This window comes from Nicotiana tabacum, chromosome 24 (genome assembly GCF_000715075.1).
Source record: "Nicotiana tabacum cultivar K326 chromosome 24, ASM71507v2, whole genome shotgun sequence".
NCBI lineage: Eukaryota > Viridiplantae > Streptophyta > Magnoliopsida > Solanales > Solanaceae > Nicotiana > Nicotiana tabacum.
In genome coordinates, this window is record NC_134103.1 from 42,358,592 (window position 1) to 42,380,790 (window position 22,199).

The following is a 22,199-nucleotide window of genomic DNA, read 5'->3' on the forward strand; positions in this document are numbered from 1 at the left end:
AAGATTATACTTTTGAATTGTTGATGTTCTCTTCCTGGATAGGTTGAGTATGAGAAGCCAAATTTGGTTTTGGTGCTTTGTCAAAATACCTTTTCACTGAATTTTGAGACTGAATTATAAAGTAGGAATGTAGTTTTTTTGCTAAACAGGTGCATTTATTGAAAGAAAACTAAGAAGCGTTATTACAAATACGAACTGAACGTACTGTTACAGTCCCTATTAAGTCTTGTTCAAAAAGCATGAAAGTAAAAGGTTGGGTTGGGTTGTGGGAGGGGTGGGGGGGGGGGGTGGAGAACAAAAAAGGTAGTGGATGGGTCAGTGAGGGGATCCCTGGCCTTTCCAGCTTTAACAAGAGCATCAGCTATACCATTGCCCTCCCTGTAGATGTGCCATATTTATGGCGATAGAAGATCAACCATGAGGGATCTGCAATCAGATAAAAGATGTAAGTACTTCGGGTTTGGTGCTTTAATAAGAGAGAGTAATACCTGAGAATCGGTTTCAATAAGTAACGGTGTCAAAATTTTCATGTAAGCAATATGTAAGTGAGTGAGCAACGCTAGTATTTCAGCATGTGTTGCATTTGTGACTCATAAAGGTCTTGAGAAAGCAGTGATCCATACGCCTCTATAGTCGCTAAAAATTCCACCGGCTCCTCCATGTGTGTTTGAGTGATCAAATGCACCATCAATAGTAAGTTTGAGGATTCAAGCTGGTGGTGGAGACCAAATAATGTTAATGGTAGTTGTTGGATAATTATTTGGGGGAGTAGTTGCCAAGTGGACATATTAAATGGCTTGAAAGGAGATGGTATGGAGTGGAACATTTGTAGTGGAGTTGTTGAAAGTATTTTGGTTGCGGGATAACCATATGTTCCACAAGATGAGGGGGATAAGGACTGAGGTGGGAATGAGAATATTTTTGACAATCAGTAATGTTATGTTGGTGAGGCAGTGGGTTTTTAATCATGAAAGATGGTTATTTGATGGTGGGTAAATCTTGAATAAAGTCCAAGTTTATATTGCCAAAGGGCAATGGAGGAAGATATGGGTTGTATCTTCTGTGTAGTGATAACATACATGACATGAGGTATTCAATCGTATATTACGGTGATATAGAAAGACATTTGTTGGAAGTTTATGATGGATAAATAATCACATGGAATGTTTTATTTTATTGGTAGCAGGGATGTGCCAGATCCATTCATTGTGGTATAGAGGGAGGTGATGAAGGTGTTATTAGAGGAACAATTGATAGGCAGATTTAGTTGTAAAGTTTCCAATTGATGTGGGATGCCAAAAAGGGGTATCTCGAGCGTAAGAAAACTGTGAAATGTGAGTATTACATATAAGCTCAATAATAGAGGAGGGTAATTCAAAGGAAATGGGTTGCAATAGCCAAGCATGGTTTGTGATAAAATGGTTGACATGGAGGTGTAAGTCTTGATGTGTTAGGGGGTCGTGGATGAGATTGCGAAGTGATAGATTAGGTGTTATCCAGGAGTAGTGCCAAAGGTGGATGCGTTGGCCATTGGCAATATTCCATGTGGTACCTTGCTAGCATAGATGGTTGCCTTTAAGAATGCTTTACCAAATTTAAGAGTCATTAGGCTTAGCTATAAGCACATGTGTATTAGCATTCCTGGAGGAATGATATTTACCCTGAAGAATAATAGTCCAAATGGTATACTTAGTATTGTAATAACGCAAGGCAAGGCTTGCAAGTAGGGATATATTCTTTGGGTATAGTTTTTGAATACCCAAGCCACCCATTTGTTTTGGTAGTGTGATAGTGTCCCAGTTGAGGAGATGCAGCTTATGCTTATGAGGTGTAGTGCCCCATAAAAGGTTATGCTGGATGCGGTCAATGTGAAGTAATGTCTTCTTAGGAAGAAGAGTAACTTGCATAACATATGTTGGTAATGAATTGAGAACCGATTTTATTAGGTTAACACGACCATCAAGATTGAGGAAGCGGGTTTTCCAACCCTGGAGTCTCTGATTCATACGGTCAATAATATATTGGTAGTTGTGGGATTTGGGTTGTAGTGAGGTTATGGGGAAACATAAGTATTTTCCAAAAGTCGATGTTGTACGCATGTTTAATATACTAGCAAGCAGTTGTTTATCATGGGAGGAGACATTTTGGGAGAAAATAATTTTGGATTTGTTGAAGTTGATGTGTTGACTTAAACGACGACCTAATTGTTCAAAAATATTATAATGGTGGAAGTATTTTTTTGATCTGCCTTAGCAAACAGTACGATGTCATCAGCAAAGAGTAGGTGTGACAACTTGGGTCCGACCCTTCCAATTTTTATAGGGTTCCACTGGTGAGTCAGTATGGCATCGTCGATTAATTGGGAGAGAGTATCCATACATATAATAAATAGATATGGTGAAAAGGGTTCTCCCTGACATATCCCTTCTTAAGGGTTGGAAGAATTGTGTAGGTTGACCATTTATTAGTACAGAAATAGAAGAAGTAGTGATGCATGACATTATGAGGGAGATAAGTTGATTGGGCACATTGAGACGTTGCAAGGAGTATCGAATAAACGACAACTCCAAATGATCAAAAGCTTTTTCAAGATCTATTTTTAGCATTATTTTACTCGGAATGACCAGTAGATTTGCAAAAAGAGTGTAATGCCTCCTGAACAATAATAGTATTATCAACATCTCTTCTTCCTGGAACAAAAGTGCATTGGTTTGGGTGAATAAGGGTAGGGAGATGGGCTAAGTGTATTAATGATAATCTTTGTGATTGTTTTATAGGTAGTGTTACAAAGTCCTATGGGCCTGTATTGGGAAATATTTTCAGGGTTCTTAACTTTTGGGATGTGTGTTACGTAAGGTTTTTTTAGAGTAGGAGGAATTGAGGAGGTAGTAAAAAGCATCTCTACAAATAGTGAGGATGGAAGATTTCGTGTTGTTCCAGTATTTTTGGAAAAATATCAGATGAAGCCGATCGGGTCCAGGTGCCTTTAATGGTTTAAAAAAGTGAATAGCTTCATATACTTCAGCGTTGGACAATAGCCTAGTTAATAAAGTGTTATCTATATCTGATAGAGAGTTGGGGCTAAGATAAGTAGGATTGTCTGAGGAATGTGTTAAAACAGTAGTAAAAAGTTCCTGGAAATGGGAAAGGATAGTTGACCTGATTTGATGGTGGTCAAATGTCCAATTTTCCACGGAGTCTAGGAGGCCCAAGATACTGTTTCACCTCCGACATTGTATAGTGGTGAGATTGAAAAATTTAGTATTAGCGTCACCATCATTTATCCATTGAACACAAGATTTAAGTTTCCAAAAATCTTCCTCATGTTTGAGTATTTGATTAAAGTCTGTTATGAGGCGATTTTCCAAATTATAGTGAAAGCTATTTTTTCTAGTAGGGTCTATATTTTGAAGACTTTGAATGCGAGCTAAGGTTATTTATTTTGTAAAAGATGTTACCAAAGGTATTGGCATTCCAATGTTTATTATGGGCAGTAATGTTTTCTAAAGCTTCATCATATGGAGAATGATCATGCCAATTCGTAGAAACTACAGAGTTGAAAGTTGGGTGGTTTAACCACATAGTCTCAAAATGAAATGGGGATGCAGACTTTAGAATAACTTTAGTAAGATTTAAAATTAAAGGACAATGGTCCGAATGAGTACCTGGGAGGTGAGTAAAAGTGGAGTCTTCGAATAAATGCAACCATGCTAGATTAGCAAAGAAACGATTAAGTTGTTCATAAATAAGTGTAGGCCGGATTTTTCTGTTATTCGATCAAGTAAACCGACTGCAGTAAATCCTAATTCTAGCATGCTAATGTTATGTAAGCAAGTGTTGAAAGCAGAAGATCTAACATTATTGATGGGGTTACTGTCAAATTTTTCAGACGAACTAGTAATTTCAATAAAATCTCCACACAATCACCATGCAGAAGTATTATGATTCGCGATATCCTCCAAGTTATTCTATAATAGTTTTCTATTTCCATAAGATGTGCTAGCATATATTAGAGATATTAACCAAGGTTGTGATGAGTTGATCACCTGGACAGATGCGTGGAGTTCCTGAAATGTCTGTAACTGTGATAGGGTGAACAGTAAGATCATGAGCACGCCAAAGCAGTACCATGCGCCCAAGATATCCTTAAGCAGCAACCTGAATGAAATCAGTAAAGTTGAATGATTCCAGGAGAGGTGCATGATCCTACATTTTCATCTCAGTTATACAAAGAATAGAGGGATTGTTCCAGTCTAAAAGTAGGAATGTAGTTAGCCCTAAAAATAAATTAAGTACCTAAGATTTTATTTTCCAGTTTAAGCCCATATATATTGAGTTAATTAAGAACCTAAAAATAAATTAAGATTTGTTTTGGAGCTAAAACAATGACTTTTTTCCCAAAGTGTTGAACAACCTACTCATTGGTGCTCAAAAAGCAATTGAATAGACCCATATTATGAATATTAAACACAAAAAAGTTATATATAGTCCCAAAGTATCTTGCTCAGTGAATCCTAATTTATAACTTACATATGTAAAAGAAATTGAATAGCATGGCTTCGTTTCTTCAGATAGATTAGCTATTCAATAATCAATATCGTTGTTGATAAAATTATTATTTTTCTATAAATAATAAAATATCTGAATAACTTATTATTCATGAACAGACAAACCATGCCAAAACTTTAAGACTCTTTCTCAATAACATCTCAGATACAATAAGAACAACAAATATCTATAAAGAAGCGTTTAGCCTCCATGATCGAGCCAAAGTATTTCAATTCTACAAAAAGGAAAATCAGCAATTTTTTTTCATAAGTTTATCAAAGCAAATGCACTAGAAAATACAATAATCTACAGAATACAGTACTAAATTCTACAGAATCAAGAATAGAGAAACAACAAACAAGAGTCATTAACCTAGATTAAAAAATAATATTCATTAATGAAATACTAATAAAATTCTAAAAAGAGGTTTGAAAGAGAAAGGAACTTACCTGGGAAGCTATGACAGAAGAAACACCGGCGACCGATGAGGCAACAGAGAGAAGAATAGTGGTTGAGGCAGCGTGAGGTAACGGAGAGAGAGAGAGAGAGAGAGAGAGAGAGAGAAAGAGAGAGAGTGGAAGATGAGTGAGGAAATAAAGAGAGAGAGAGAGTTAGGGATTTTTAACTGAAATCCCAATCAGTCACGTTTTTGGGCGAAAAATATAATTAAAAGGGAAAATATCACGACCCAATTTCTCCTATAGGCCGTGATGGCGCCCAATGTCACCGCCAGACAATCCAACAATGAACTAACCATGTAATTATTCTTTCTAATAAATTTCCAAGTAGTTGAAACTTCATTTTTTAAGAAAATAAGACGTAAAAAATTTAATAAAGTTAAGAGAAAGCTAATAAGAGAGCAAATGCAGTAAAATAAATACTCCAAAATCATTAAGTCTACAAGTATGTGTTCCAAGACCTGGTGTCACAAGTGTATGAGCAACTAATAGAATATACAAAACACTAAGCTACTATCTGAAGTAGAGTAGACAGAAAGTAAATACAAAAGAGAGACTCCAGATGCTGTAGAACGGACTCAGAAAGTAGCTCACCACTAGACCTCAGGGTAACGGGGGTGCGCACTGGGATAACTGCCAGATGCACCTGCCTCAGATCCTGCACGATTAGTGCAGAAGTACAACGTGAGTACATAAACTACATGTACCCAGTAAGTATCCGGTCTAACCTCGAAAAAGTAGTGACAAGGGGTCGACATCGACACTTACTATGTGCTAACAGTAAAATACAGGAATACTAAATAGGCATAAAATATGTGAATAATAATACTAATACAATAGCAAAAATGATTAAATGATTCTTTAACTAATAGTAGATTCCAAAAGTCTTCCAATAACATATACTAATTCCAAATAAGTTATGGGCCAATAAATAAATAATAACCTCTCAATTCATGAAAATATTATCAAGTGTATTCGGATTTCAAGCATTAACACACTCGATTTATGCCGAGGTCGTACGGTCCGATCTAGAATAAAGTGTACACTGCCGAGGGTTGAGCGGCACGAACCATATAAACATCTATTATACTGCCGAATTGTTCCACCCGCTCCACAAGAAGAGAGAATACTTTATGAACATCCGATTTAAAAGCTATTACGAGGCTTATACACAAAGATGCACAATTTCTATTCACGGTCAAGTAACCAGCCAAAATTCAAGTAAGTGAAATTCAGTCTTTACGAATCCTTTATCAAGTTTCAATATAATTTAGGCACAAAATTAAACAAGTAGAGTGTAAATATTACAAGTATTTCATGATTTGGGTCCTAAGCTACCCGACCTTAAGCATAATTAGTTGCTACACACGGACTCTCGTAACCTCGTGCATGCGTAGCCCCATAATTAGAAACAAATAGCAATTTAAATCACCTATGGAGTAAATTCTTTCTTACAAGGTTAGCCAGGAGACTTACCTTATCTTAAAGCTCACTTTTCAGCCTCACATTAACTCTAAGGACCCAACTTGGTTCCGAACAATTCGAATCTAGCCAAATATTATATAAATTAATCAATATACGCTCAAAAGTTAATAATTTAACTATTAGACTAATTACCCAATCCAAATTTGAAGATTCCTAAAATTCACCCCCGGTCCCATGTGCCCGATTCCGGAAATGTTCGAAGATAATTGCTACCCATAACCTCACGAACTCAAATATATAATTTTCACCAAATTCCATAACCATTTTTGTGGTTAAATTCCATTTTTATCAAGACCTAGGTTTTTCAACTAAACCCATAATTTCTACACTTTATATGCTAAGAATCTACCCAAAATACATATATTAAACTCATCTCATTTAGAAATAACTTACCTCAAAGTGCTAGGTGAAAACCCCTATTCAAAGAGCTCTAAAATCGTCCAAGAAGTGAAAGAAATGAACCAAAAATTGACTAAGTCCCGACATTAAATGAACCTCACTGCCCCAACGATTTTTGCTTCTGCGCGCATCTGCGGCACCGCACCTGCGGAAAAACCATCGCAAGTGCGGTCCTAGCCCAGGCCACCTGCCTTCACTTATGCGGACGGGCTCCCGCTTCTACGGACCTGCTTCTGCGGAAGCTGCGTCGCACCTGTAATCCAGGCCTGGTCAGCCCTTTCTCGCTCCTGCGGTCCTTTTATCGCAGAAGCGAGACCACTTATGCGTAAATTCCTCCGCTTCTATAGGCCACTGACCACTCGCCCAAACCTGCTTCTGCGATCAGAAGCTCGCACCTACGAGCTCGCATCTGCTGCCAAAATCTCGCAGTGTGGACGCACCAGAACTGGTGCACCAACAGTCCTCCAAGCCAATTTCGAGTCCGGTTTCCAATCTGATCCACACTCGGGGCCCCCGAGACCCCATCCAATAACACCCAAACATCCAACAACATAATACTGACCCGCTCGCGCGCTGGAAACAACAAAATAACATTTAGAAGCACGAATCGGATGCCAAAATGCATGAATCAAATTATTAAACTAAAAAACTTCTAGAAACATTTTTGCACGTCTGATTATTATGAAATCAACTCGGAATGACGCCAAATTTTGCGGGTAAGTCACAAATCACCACCCAGAACTATTCCCAGGCTCGGAACCCCGAACGGACCTCGATAACACCAAAACCTACTCCAAACCAAGTTTGAAGAACTTGAAAAACCTCCAATGTGTCAACTTTCAATATTAAGTGCCGAAACGCTCTCGGGTCATTCAAAATCCGATCCGAACATACGCCCACATCCAAAATCATCATACGAAACTATTGGGATCATCAAATCTCGGTTCCGAGGTCGTTTACTATAATATTGACTCAAGTCAAACTTAACCCTTTTAATTCAATATTAAGGAACTAAGTATTCCGATTTCAACACGAAACCTTCCAAGCCCGAACTAACTGTCTCCGTAAGTCATAAAACAGTGAAAGCACATACGGGGAGTCTTAATTAGGAGAACAAGGATCTAGAAAGCATAATGACTGATCGGATTATTACATTCTTCACCTCTTAAACAAACGTTCATCCTCGAACAGGTCTAGAATCGTACCTGGAGTGCTGAATAAGTGTGGATATCTGCTCCGCATGTCCTCCTCGGTCTCCCTAGTCACCTCCTCGCTGGTTGACCCCTCCACAGAACCTTTACCGCAGAAATCTTCTTGGACCTTAACTGGCGAACATGCATGTCAATAATGGCAATTGGCTCCTCCTCATAACCCAGGCTCTCATCTGGCTAAACAGTGTTGTAGTCTAACACATGCGACCTGTTGACATGATACTTCCGGAGCATAGACACGTGGAAAACTGGATGAACTCCTGATAGACTGGTAGGCAAAGCAAGCTCATAAGCAACCTCCCCAACCCACAAGGTCTGAAACACCACTCTCAAATGCTGCTCGTGCTCCTCCATGCTTCGCGAGTAGATCAAAATGTCATCAATGAGGACAATTGCAAATGAATAAATATATGGCTTGAACACCTGGTTCATCAAATCCATAAACGCTGTCGGGGCATTAGTCAAACCGAAGGACATCACTAGAAACTCATATTGGCCATATCTAGTCCGGAAAGCCATCTTCGAAACATCCGAATCACGAATCTTTAACTGATGATACCCCAACCTCAAGTCGATCTTAGAGAACACCCTGGCACCCTGCAACTGGTCAAACAAATCATCAATATGCGGCAATGGGTACTTGTTCTTAATGGTAACTTTGTTCAACTGGAGGTAATCAATTCACATCCACACAGTCCCATCCTTCTTCTTCAAAAATAACACTGGTGCACCCCAAGGCGACACACTCGGTCTGATAAACCCTTTTGCTAGTAACTCTTCAAGCTGTTCTTTCAACTCCTTCATCTCTTTCGGAGCCATGCAGTACGGTGGAATAGAGATAGGCTGGGTACCTGGATATAAATCAATATAGAAATCAATATCACGATCTGGTGGCAGGCCTGAAAGATCAAAAGGAAACACATCAAAGAACTCTCGGACCATGGGCACTGAATCAATCGATGGGGTTTATATAGTAGTATCCCGATTATAAGCAAGATAATCCAAACAACCCTTCTCGGCCACGTGTCGAGCCTTCAGAAAAGAGATAACCCGACTAGATGTACTGACAGACGAACCCTTCCACTCCAATCTAGGCAACTCTAGCATCGCTAAGGTAACAGTCTTGGCATGGCAATCAAGGATGGCGTGATATGGAGACAACCAGTCCATGCCCAGGATGATCTCAAAGTCAGTCATATCGAGCAACAAAAGATCTGCTCTAGTCTGATAACCATAAAAAGTCACGATACACGTCCGATAGATCTGATCCACAACAACAAAATTGCCCACTGGTGTGGACAGATAAACAAGAGTACCCAAGGATTCACGAGGAACACCCAAAAAATGAGCAAACAGAGATGAAAAATATGAATACGTAGACCCTAGATCAAATAGTACCGAAGCATCCCTACCGCAGACGGAAATAATACCTGTGATCACTACATTTGAGGCTACTGCATCTGGTCTGGCTGGAAAGTCATAGAACCTGGCTGGAGCACCACCTGACTAGCCTCCACTTCTAGGATGGCCCCTACCCACCTGCCCTCTGCCTCTTGGTGGCCGGATGGCTGGTGTGGCTGCTGGTGTTGTAATCATAGGCGGCAGACCCTGTTGTACTGCCTTGCCCCAAAGTCTGGGACAAAACCTTTTCATGTGGCCAAGATCCCCGCACTCGAAACAACCTCTCAGAACGGTGAACTGCTGACATGAAGTCTGATCCTGATGGCTTGAATACCCACTGGAGGAACCCTGAATAGCTGGTGGGCGGTAGGAGCTCTCAGAAATGGCGCTGAAATAGGGCCGCACTGGAGCACCCCGAGAAGGCGGCGGTGCTGGATATGTGGGCCTGCTAGACTGACCCCTCACAAACTGACCTCTACCCCTAGACGGAGCACCACTGAACCCTCCAGAATATCGAAACTGCTTATCCCTCGTCACCTACTCTCGGCTCCGGACGAACGCCCTCGATCCTCCAAGCTATCTCCACAACTAGCTCGTACGAGATCCCATCTCAACCTCTCGGGCCATAGTGGCCTGAATACCAGAGTGCAAACCCACAACGAACCTTCTCTCTGCATCTGTAGGTAGTATCATAAGTGCATGGCGAGACAACTCAGAGAATCTCGCCTCATAGTTGGTCACCGACATCTGGCCCTGCTGGAGTTGCTCGAACTGAAATAAGAACTCTTCCCTTTGAGAGGGTGGAATATATTTGTCCAGGAAGAGGCATGTGAGCTGGTCCTATGTCATGGGAGGAGAAGTTGCTGGTCTTCCAAAAAGATATGACTGCCACCATCTACGGGCCCTGCCCTCCAGCTGAAATGTGGTGAAGTCCATCCCCGTAGGACTCCAATATCCTCATGTTGTATAGTCTGTCCCTGTAATGATCAATAAAGTCCTGGAGGTCCTCATGTCGCTCACCTCCAAAGACAGGAGGATAGAGCCTGGTCCATCAGTCCAATAGCTTCTACGGCTCGCGGGCCGTAGCTGGTCTGGGCTCAGGTATAGCTGTTGTAACTGGCTGAGCTCCGCCCACAGGTAGTGCGCCCAGGGTCTGATATATGGCAGGTGCATGCCCTGGAGCCTGAGCAGTGGGGGTCTGTGCTCCCCCTCCCGCCTGAGATGTGGTTGGGTCTGCTGGAAACAAACCAGCTTGAGTCATAGAATCCATGAACCGCATCATATGACCCATGACCTCTTGGAATCCTGGCGCGGATCCACTGGGGCCGGCTCCGCTGCAGGCACCCCTCCCTTCTCCTCAATAATAGGATCTTCTACTTGATCCGCTGGTGGCATAACTGGAGCAACTCTAGGGCTCCCTCGTCCTCTGCCTCAGCCTCTAGAAACAGGGGGAACGACTCCTAAATGGTCGGGTATATCTGCCGCGTGCGTTCTCACCATCTATAAGAGAATAAGAGAAAGGCACGTAGCACAACATCAACTACACGATAGAAGATGAAGAAAGAGTAATTTCCTAAAACCCTATAGACTCTCGAAGATAAGTACGGACGTCTTCGCACCAATCCCCAAGACTCTATTAGGCCTACTCATAACTCGTGAGACCTACGTGAACCTAGTGCCCTAATACCATGTTGTCACGATCAACTATAGGTCGTGATAGTGCCCAACGTCGCTGCTAGACAAGCCAACAGTGAACTAACCATATAATTGCTCTTTTTAATAAATTTTAAAGTAGTTGAAACTTCATTTATTAAGAAAATAAGTAGTAGAAAATTTAATAAAGTGAAGCGAAAGCGAATAAGAGAGCAAATGCAATGAAATAAATATTCCAAAACTATAAAGTCTACTAGCATGTGTTCCAAGACCTGGTGTCACAAGTATATGAGCGACTAGTAGAATATACAAAACACTAAGCTACTGTGTGAAGTAGAGAGACAGAAAGTAAATACAAAAGAGAGACCCCGGGTGCTGCAAAACGGACTCAGAAAGCAGCTCACAACTAGGCCTCAGGGTAACGGAGGTATGTACTGGGATAACTGTAAGATAAACCTGCCTCAGATCCTGCACGATTAGTGCAGAAGTGTAGCATGTGTACATAAACAATATGTACCCAGTAAGTATCCAGTCTAACTTTGAAGAAGTAGTGACGAGGGGTGGACATCGACACTTACTATTGGCTAACAGTAAAATACAGGAATACTAAATAGGCATAGAATATGTGAATAATAATACTAATACAATAGCAACAGTAATTAAATGATTCTTTAACTAATACTAGATTCCAAAAGTCTTCCAATAACATATACTAATTCCAAATAAGTTTCGGGCCAATAAATAAATGATAACCTCTCAATTCATGAAAATATTATCAAGTGTATTCGGGCTCCAAGAATTAACACGCACGATTTATGCCGAGGTCGTACGGCCCGATCCAGAATAATGTGTACACTACCGAGGGTCGAGCGGCACGAACCATAGATGCATCTATTATACTGCCAAGGCGTTCAACCCGCTCCACAAGAAGAGAGAATACTTTATGAACATCCAATTTAAAAGCTATTACGAGGCTTATACACAAAGATGCACAATTTCTATTAATTGTCAAGTAACCCGTTAAAACTCAAGTAAGTAAAATTCGGTCTTTACGAATCCTTTATCAAGTTTCAATATAATTTAGGCATTTAAATTAACAAATAAAGTGCAAACAATACAAGTATTTCATGATTTGGGTCCTAAGCTATTTGGACTTAAGCATAATTAGTTGCTACGCACAGTCTCTCGTCACCTCATGCGTGCGTAGCCCCCACTATTAGATGCAAATAGTAATTTAAATCACCTATGGGGTAAACTCCCTCTTACAAGGTTAGACAAGAGACCTCGTCTCAACGCTCACTTTTCGGCCATAAATTCACTCTAAGGACCCAACTTGGTGCAGAACAATCCGAAGCTAGCCAAATATTATATAGATTAATCAATATACGCTCAAAAGTTAATAATTTAACTATTAGAATAATTACCCAACCCAAATTAGAAGATTCCTAAAATTCATCCCCGGGCTCACGTGCCCAGATTTCAGAAATTTTCGAAGATAATTGTTACCCATAACCTCACGAACTCAAATATATAATTTCACCCAATTCCATAACCATTTTCGTAGTTAAATATCATTTTTATCAAGGCCTAAGTTTTTCAACTAAACCCACAATTTCTATACTTTATATGCTAAGAATCTACCCAAAATACATGTATTAAACTCATCTCATATAGAAATCACTTACCTCAAAGTGCTAGGTGAAAACCCATCTTCAAAGAGATCCAAAATCGCCCAAGAGATGAAAGAAATGAGCTAAAATTGCCCTTGTCCCGACATTAAATTAACCTCACTACCCCAGCGATTTTCACTTATGTGGAGCCTGGGGCGCATCTGGGGTGCCGCACCTGCGAAAAAACCATCGCAGGTGCGGTCCTAGCCCTGGCGACCTGCCTTCGCTTCTGCGGACAGTCTGGCCAGCCCCTTCTATCTCCTCCGGCCCTTTCATCGCAGAAGCGAGGCCACTTCTGCGGAAATTCCTCCGCTTCTGCAGGCCACTGGCCACTCGCCCAAACCTGCTTCTGCGATCAGAAGCTCGCACCTATGACCAAAATCTCGCGGGTACGGATGCACCAGATTTGGTGCACCAGCAGTCCTCCAAGCCAATTCCGAGTCCGGTTTCCAATCTGATCCACACCCGGCGCCCCCGGGACCCCATCCAATAACACTCACACATCCAACAACATAATACGGACTAGCTCGCGCGCTTGAAACACCAAAATAATATCTAGAACCACGAATCGGACGCTAAAACGCATGAATCAAATTAATAAACTCAAAAACTTCTAGAAACACTTTTGCGCTTCCGATTCCTATCAAATCAACTCGGAATGACGCTAAATTTTGCGGGCAAGTCACAAATCACCACCCAGAACTATTTCCGGGCTCGGATACCCGAACGGACCTCGATAACACCAAAACCTACTCCAAACCAAATTTGAAGTACTTAAAAAACCTCAAATGTGCCAATTTTCAATATTAAGTGCCGAAACGCTCCCGGTTCATCCAAAACCCGATCCGAACATATGCCTAAGTTCAAAATTATCATACGAACCTATTCGGATCGTCAAATCTCAATTCTGAGGTTGTTTACTATAATGTTGACTCAAGTCAAATTTAACCCTTTTAAGTTAATATTAAGAAACTAAGTGTTCTGATTTCAACCTAAACCCTTCCAAGCCCGAACTAACCGTCCCCGCAAGTTATAAAACAGTGAAAGCACATATGGAGAGTCTTAATTAAGGGAATGGGGATCTAGAAAGAAAAACGATCGGTCGGGTCGTTACAGAAATACGACGTCGTTTTACTTGGTTTAAAATTTTTTTTAAAAAAAGCATGATGTGAAAAGCATAAGATTGCATTTAACAGGAATGGAACCTGCGACCTTCTACAAAATTTGAACCCCCTTGACCACCGGGCCACACTTTTGGCTTGTGTCAAGTGTGTTCAAGATATTATATATATGCATAAATAAAAAAATTACCCCCATATAAACAGTGCAATTTTTCGATGAAGGGGGTTTGGATGAACTCCTTCCGCCTCCTATCTATCTCTATATATATATATATATTTGTGGGAAAGGATGAATCATACCCTATTACCTAGATAGGCCCCGGACAGACTCGCCGTTGCCGGTTGCCTGGTTTGCAGAGTGAGGCAGGAAGGGATTGAGTAACCGGCCAGAAAGATTAATGGTTTGGGCAAAGGACTGCCCTAAAAGGGTTTTATAAATAAAAAATATGTAAATAAACAAATAAGGGATAATTTCAAAACCCTGCTCTCAAATTTAGTTTACGATTCTTTAACTTTTAATTTTCTTTGTAATAATTGTTTCTTATTTTAATTTTCCTTGTAAAAATTCTTTTAACATATTTTTCATTAATATAAAACATAACAATATACCTAATTAATAATATATACTATTACTTAATTAATTTTGCAAACATAATCTTTTAAAAAATTTTCTTAGAATAAAACAGGAGTATGATTTTTTTTCCATCTGCCTTTAAAATTTGCACATTCTTTGATTTGATCTTGTTTTTATACCATTCATTTGGTTAGAAATTTCTCTTCCATTATTCTCTTGTTAGCTCGTTACACTCCATTCCATCATTCAAATCCAATGGAAATGTATACGAAGCTTGGCAAAGAAAATTCAATTGCCTAGAATTGTTTCTTCCTAAGATTAAAAAGAAGAAGAAGAAGAAGCTTTTGTCAGGAATTTTACATCATTCATGTTTAAGACACCGCAATTCCACCTACAAATAAGCATCACTCCCGTGATATAGATCGGAGTTGCTTTGCCCGCGCCTCCTTCTTGTGTGCCAGTTCTTGAGTAATCTCTCTCGGCTAACTAGATCTCTAAATTTCAATGGGAGATGAAAAACAATGAACTAGTAGGAAGCCTTCGATCAAACGACAAAACAAAATGCTCAAAAGAGGGATTTAGTTTGCCACGATCCCAAAATCCCAACTTTAGGATCGTGATAGCACCTAATCTCTAAGACTAAGTAAGCCTAGTACATGCTGAGAGTTTAACTGTACAGTCTCTAAGACTCATGATGAGATTTAACAGAAATAACCAACTTAACTATTAAACATTAATTGATAAATGAAATAATGTAACTAAAATCGAACAATAGTTATACAACTCCAAAACCGGTAGTACAGAGTCATAAGCTCTACTGAGAGTAACTAAGAATATCAATTATATCACTGTTTGGAATAAAAGTAAATAGTAGTAAAGTAAATATTAGAAGGTGACTCCAAGGCCTACAAGCATAATGGTTGGCATACCTTGAAATCTCCGTAGCAAAACTCCAACAACTAGCTAACAACTGGCACGCTAAGAGTTACCTAGATCTGCACAAAATATGCAAAAATATAGTATGAGTATACCATAACGATACCCAGTAAATATCAAGATTAACCTGGGTGGAGTAGTGACGAGGTAAGTCAAGACACTCATTAGACATAGAAAGATTTGTGCAAAATATTAATATAAAACTAACAATAAAAGAATGTCAATATAAAGCTAACTATGGAAAGAATATTAATGTAAAGCTAGCAATGGAAGGAAGGTTAATATATAGCCAACAATGGGAGGTAATGGTAATAAATGACTATAAGGAATAAATATGTGATAATCCACTAAATAATCAGACCATATTTAAAATTCAAGTAAAATCAGTTAAGGAAACAAATTACAGTCCAAATAATCAAGCCGTTTCAATACCAGATTTTCAATGAGAATCACCCCAAGATACCACACCTCATATTCACAAATCACAAGTCATAAATCACAAAGCTTCCTTATATCGCTGCGTGAGCCTGACATTTAGTTTTAAAATATTTTTTTCAAAATAGCTTCACGCACTTTAGCCCCCTTATCTCGCTGCGTGTTCTTCAAGTAGTAATTTTTCTTACTAGCAGCACGTGCATAAATTTCCTGTATCTCGCCACATGCGCATCAATATCACCACCCTTATACCGCCGCATGCGCATTTAATTACAACACAATAATAAACTCGTACCACACGTGCTCATATACCACAACATTGCCAAACAACAATACCATCACATAAAACAGAAGAATAACTCAACATTGAAAAATATTCCATGTAATAACAACTTCAAAACAGATGCATAAGAAGAAACTTAACAATGAAAGATAATCCATGTATTAGCAACTTCAATTAAAAGCATATAGGAATAAACTCAACAATGAAATAGATAACATATAATAACAACTAATTAAATGCATATAAGTAAACTAAAAGTCTAAACCGGTGAATTTCCACATATGAGTCCCGTGTACACGCTTGTCACCTCATGTACACATCTCCCATATAATTCAAATAGTGAAATTAATCCAAATCCTACGGGGTGATTCCCCCACACAAAGTTAGGCAAGATACTTACCTCAACTAGGCCCAAATCAACACTAAAAAAAATGGTTTTTTCTTTAAAATTCGCCTTCGCGCGGCTCAGTCTAGCCAAAAGCGACTTAATATCACCAAACAATGCAAGAGAAACCAATTCCAATCAAAACTCCGGGCCCGCCCGATCAAAACTCGAGTCCAAGGGTAGATCTTGACTATCCATAGTCTCACGAGTCCATATATATATTTTATTTTCAAATCCGAGTCCAATCCAACTCTCAAATCTCAAAATTTTTATTTTTTCAAAACATAGAAAAAATCCCCCTAAAATTCTCATCAAATTTCATGGATAAGAGGTTAAATCTCATAGAGAATCATTTAATATAATTGAAATAGGATCAAAATCACTTACGCAATGATTGTATATGAAAATCCCTCATCAAAATCTCCTCCTACCGAGTTTAGAGCTCTAAAATGTGATAAACGAAGCTAAGTCATGTATTTCAGCCCTTTTGTTCAGGTGCAGATGTCGCAAATGCGAACAATACATCGCATATGCGGTGCTTAACAACCCAGGGATATGTCGCAAATGTGACACTAACTTCGCATTTGAGAAGTCAGTCCCTTTCGCATATGCGGCCAGTTGGTCGCAAATACGAGCTACCCAACCCAAGGCCAACTTTCCCGATTACGATTGAGGTATTGCAATTATGAGAGATTCCCATGCCACTTTCGCAATTGCGATGTTGGTGCTCGCTCTTGCGATAACTGTAGCATCAGCACACTAGCAACCTGAAACAAGTTCAAACCATTCTGAAACACGTTCGAAACTCACTATAGCCCTCAAGGCTCCATACCAAACTTTCACACAAGTCTAAAAATATCATACGAACTCGCTTGCGCGATCAAAATACCAAAATAACACCTGAAACTATGAATCAGACCTCAAGACATATGAAATTTTACAATGAACTCAAGAATCGCTAAAATCACAACCAAGCGTTCGACTCCAATCAAACCAATTCATAATGACACCAAATTTTGTAGACATGTTCCAAATGACAAAACTGGCCTATTCCAAGTCCCAAAATCAAAATTCGAAACCCATAGCTATAAATTGAACCTATGGTCAAACTTAAGAAATTTCTAAACCTTCAAATTGTCAACTTTCGACAAAACAAGCCAAATCAACCTAAGAACCTCCGAATTCAAATTCGGGCATGCACCTTATTAGCACAAAATTACTGTACAAACCTATTGAAGTCATCAAAATACCGTTTCGGGGTTGTTTTCAAAAAAGATAAATCTCAGTCAATATTTCGAACTTAAGCTTCTAAACCAAGAACTAAAGGATCCAAATCATTCCAAAACTTTTCCGAAACGAAACTAACCATCCCCGTAAGTCATAAAATCACAAATACATAAAAGTGAAGCATCAAAAAGGGAAGCAAGGCTCAAATATACAAAACGACCGATCGGGTCGTTACATTCTTCCCCTCTTAAAATAAATGTTCATCCTCCAACGAGTATCAAGATATACCTGAAGAACCATAAAGGTGAGGATGTCGACTCCGCATGTCGTGCTCGGTCTCCCAGGTCGCCTCCTCAACTGGTTGACCTATCTATTGACCTCAAATTTCGGACCCTCCTGTCCAAGAAGACACCGACTCCTCAACATAAGTCAAATCCTTTTCCAATTGGACTGAATTGAAATCTAATACATATGAAGAATTACCATAATACTTTCGGAGCATGAAAACATGAAACACCGGGTGAACTTCCGACAAGCTGGGTGGCAATGCAAGTCTGTAAGACACTTCACCCACTCTCTTAAGGATCTGAAAAAGGGCCAATATATAGAGGGATCAACTTTTTCTTCTTCCCGAACCTCATCACACCCTTCATGGGCAAAACTCTGAACAAAACTCTCTCACCCACCATGAATGCTACTTCACGAGCCCTCCGATCAACATAACTCTTCTGCCTGGACTGCGCCATATAAAGCTGATCCTGAATTAACTTTACCTTCTACAAAGCATATCTAACCAAATCAGTGCCCAACAACCATGTCACCCTTGGCTCAAACCATATAATCGGAGAATGAAATCTTCTCCAATATAAGGCCTCTTAAAGAGCCATCTAGATGCTCGACTAATAGCTATTATTGTAGGCAAACTCTACTAGTGGTAGAAACGGATCCCATGAACACCAAGATCTGAATAGTGCGCTCGGACTACCCGTCCTTTCTGGGATGAAATGCCGTGCTCAGCTCGACTTGTGTGCCTAACTCACGTAGCACAACTCTCCAGAAAAACAATGTGAACTACGTGCCTCGATCAGAGATAATAGACACTGGCACACCATGAAGACGAACAATCTTACGAATATAAATCCGAGAGCAGCTGCTCTGAAGAGTATGCAGTCAGGACCGGAATGAAGTATGCAGACTTAGTTAGTTTGTCCACAATAACCTACATTGAGTCAAATTTCTTCAAGGTCCGTGGAAGTCCTACTACAAAATCTATGGTGATACGCTCCCACTTCCACTTTGGAATATCAAGCCTCAGAAGCAAACCGCCCTGTTTCTGATGATCATACTTCACCTCCTGATAGTTCATACACCGACATACTCCACAATATCTTTCTTCATTCTTCTACACCAAGCCTCAGTAGTGCTGTCTCAAGTCCTGGTACATCTTCGTGATACCTGGATTAATGGAATACCGCCAACTATGGGCCTCTTCAAGGATCAACTCACGCAACCCATCTACATTAGGCACAGAAATTCGGCCCTGCATCCGCTGCACCCCATCATCTCCAATAGTAACCTCCTTGGCATCACCGTGCTGCACCATCTCCTTAAGGACAAGAAAGTGGGGATTATCATACTGACGTGCCTTGATACACTCAAACAAAGAGCATCGTGAAACCACGCAAGCGAGAACCCGGCTAGGCTTCGAAATATCTGGCATCACGAACTTGTTTGCCAAAGCCTGAACATCCAAATCTAACGTCTCTCCCCAAGTGGGACAAAAGCAAGACTACCCATGCTCTCAGCCTTCCTACTCAAAGCATCAGCCACCACATTGGCCTTTCCCGAATGATTAAAAGTGGTGATATCATAGTCCTTTAGTAGCTCTAACCAACTCCGTTGCCTCAAGTTCAGATCCTTTTGCTTAAACAAGTGATGTAGACTCCTGTGATCTGTGAATACCTCATAAGACACCCAAGAGATAGTGCCTCCAAATCTTCAGCGTGTGAACAATGGTTGCCAACTCTAAATCATGTACTAGGTAGTTCTTCTCATGGGGCTTCAACTGACATAAAACATAAGCAATTACTCTACCTTCCTACATCAATACCCATCCAATGTCAATCCGTGAAGCATCATAATAAGTTGTATAAGAACCCGACACTGAAGGTAAAAATAAAATTGGAGTTGTGGTCAATGCAGTCTTAAGCTTCTGAAAGCTCTCCTTACACTCGTCAAATCACTTGAATGGGACATCCTTCTAAGTCAATCTAGTCAAATGAGCTACGATGGATGAAAACCCTCCATAAAACATCGATAATATCTAGCCAAGCCTAGAAAACTGCGGATCTTAGTAGCAGAAGACGGTCTAGGACAACTCTGAACTTCCTCCACCTTCTTCGGATCCACCTTAATCCCCTCACTAGTCACCACATGGACCAAGAATGCCACCTAATCAAGCCAAAACTCACACTTGGAGAATTTAGCATATAGTTTCTTCTCCCTCAAGGTTTGGCGCACGATCCTCAAGTGCTGCTCATGATCCTCCCGGCTGCGAGAATATACCAATATGTCATCAATGAACATGATGATGAAAGAATTGGGATAGGGCTAGAATACCTTGTTCATCAAGTGCATGAATGCTGCTGGGGCATTATTTAGCCTAAATGACATTACCAAGAACTCATACTGACCATAGCGAGTCCTGAAAGTCATCTTCGGAATGTCTGAATTCTGGATCTTCAACTGATGATGTCCCGACCTCAAGTCAATCTACAAGAATACTCGAGCACCCTGAAGCTGATCGAAAACTGGAGCATCCCAAGGCGAGTCACTCAGTATAGCATCTCCTGAAGTTGTTCCTTTAATTCCTTCAACTCTACTGGTGCCATGCGATATGGTGGAATATAGATAGGTTGAGTTCCCGGCACCAAGTCAATACCAAAATCGATATACCTATTGGGCAGCATGCCTGGCAGGTCTACTGGAAACACATCTGGGAAATCTCTCACTACAGGAACTGACTCAATGGTAGGAGTATCAGCATTGACATCACTCATAAAGGCTAAATATTCTAAGCACCCCTTCTCAACCATCCGTTATGCCTTCAGGAAAGAAACCACCCTACTAGGAACATAATCCAATATACCTCTCCACTCTAACTCCGGCAAGCCCGGCATAGCCAATGTCACGGTCTTGGTGTGACAATCCAAAAGAGCGTGATAGGGTGATAACCAATCCATGTCCAATATCACGTCAAAGTCCACCATATTGAGTAGTAGAAGGTCAACCCTGGTTTCATAACCCCCGATGGTAATCAAACACGACCGATAAATACGGTCTACCATAATAAAATCTCCCACATGAATAGATACATAAATATGAGTACTCAAGGAATCACGAGACATATCCAATTATGAAGCAAAGTAAGATGACACATATGAATACGAGGAACCTTGATCAAATAATACCGAGGCATCCTTATGATAGACCGGAACAATACCTGTGATGACAAAATTTGATACAACAGCCTTGGTTCTACCCAAAAAAGAATAGCAGCGGGCTTGACCTCCTCCTCTAAGACGACCTCTACCCGCCTGACCTCCAACCCCAGTTGGCTGTGTAGGTGGAGTGGCAACTAGAGCGGTAACCATAGCCCGTGAAGCCTGTAGAGGTGCATCCGTCCTAAGTCTGGGACAATCCCTCACTATATGCTTAGTATCACCACACTCGAAACAACCTCTCTACATGTGTGGCTGCTGGAACTAAGCCTGACTCGGTCAGCTGGAATGACCACTAAGGCCACCCTGTGCAGGAGGTGCACTAGAAAGTGGCTGTGCATAATGGGCGATCTGAGACATCAGAATGGCTGGAGCACTGCGAATAGCCTGAAGCGCAGAATGAACTGGTCAACCTACATAACCTCTACCATGACGAGCTGAAACCGCAGTCTGATAACCACTAAATCCTCTAGAATCTCGAGGCCTCTTGGCCTCCCTATGCTCCCTCTCCTGGCCATGCATACGCTCTAACCCGCGAGCGATCTCCACAACCTGCTGAAATGGAGTTTTAGTCTCCAACTCCCATACCATACTGAATCTAAGACCATAACTGAGCCCCATGATAAATTTGCGGACTCGATCTCTGGCTGTAGAAACCAAAACAAGTGCATGGCGAGACAACTCACTAAACCTCATGGCATACTACGACACCGTCATAGTCCCTTGGCGTAACTGCTCGAACTCTATACACCACACATCCCGGTGGGTCTCTGGGATGAACTCCCTCAAAAACATATCCGAAATATTGAGTCCAAGTAAGTGGCACTGCATCAGATAGCCTGCCTTCCTCATAAGCCTGCCACTACCTATATACTACCCCTGTCAGTTGGAATGTAGTAAAGACGATCTTGCT